We start from the raw sequence: 1,028 nt of genomic DNA, 5'->3' as shown, positions 1-1,028 counted from the left end.
AAGTATATATTCGTTGTGTACACGAACAAATTTCGCATAATTCGATACCATAAATAAGGGCAGTTGTCCAGCAGGGTCTCAAGAAACAACTCATGCAAATTTCTTCTTCCATATTTGAATTTGTTGTAGTTGTTTAAACTGTAAAACTTACTATGATAGAAAATTTAGTGAAAATTACCGTTATATAAAGACACTGGCTTCAAAAATTTGCAATTTTATTTGCCAATAAAGATTAAGGCAAGTTAATTTCTATCATGTCTTTTATGGCAAGATTCAAGGTTAGGTGCACAAATTCCTAACTAATGGATTTACGTAACAAATTAAAGTGCGTTTAATTTTACTTGTTTACTGAACCAAAGAATTTATTTTAACTAATTGAAATCGTGATTAATTGAATTAATTAAAACTTGATCGATCTGGACATGAAATCACTTAATTCGTGTGCTTTTACATTATTTTTAACACGCAAACTTAGAGGCTACGCATATAATAATTGTAATTTAAATTATCGACTGAAAAAAATTATTCCTATTACACTACATAATTTTAGTGGTTATGATTCCTATTTGATTTTCAAAAATGTACCTTCTAAACTATTTTTCAAAAATTCAGAATAATTCAAAAATAAATACATTTAATTTAATTACATCTTTTGTTTATAGCAGTGATTCTCAAACTTTTTCGATCCACCGCCCCCTTTGTTCGATAAAGTTATACCCAACGCCCTCTAACCCATTTTCTCTTGCGTGAGAAAAGGATTGGAAATATTCTTAGGAGAACTTTTCTATGAATCTCACACTTTGTGCCCTTACTGTACATTGTTCTCATCATCTGGAAACCATTAAACGCAATGTTTCCTCTTATCAGCCCCAATTTTGCCTTTGGTCACCGTTCAATACCCTGCCTCTATCATAGATCTATTCATCGCGCCAGAAGGGGGCGTTATTGCTTACTTTGAGAAACGCTGAGCTAAAATAAAAGTCAATGTGTTAGAAATATTCAAGTTGTGACCTTCAATAAAAAATAAA

The sequence above is a fragment of the Centruroides sculpturatus genome, unplaced genomic scaffold (genome assembly GCF_000671375.1).
Source record: "Centruroides sculpturatus isolate CEXI.00-Female unplaced genomic scaffold, Cexi_2.0 scaffold998, whole genome shotgun sequence".
Lineage (NCBI taxonomy): Eukaryota > Metazoa > Arthropoda > Arachnida > Scorpiones > Buthidae > Centruroides > Centruroides sculpturatus.
The sequence above is the reverse complement of the archived record's forward strand: the minus strand, read 5'-3'. Positions refer to the sequence as shown.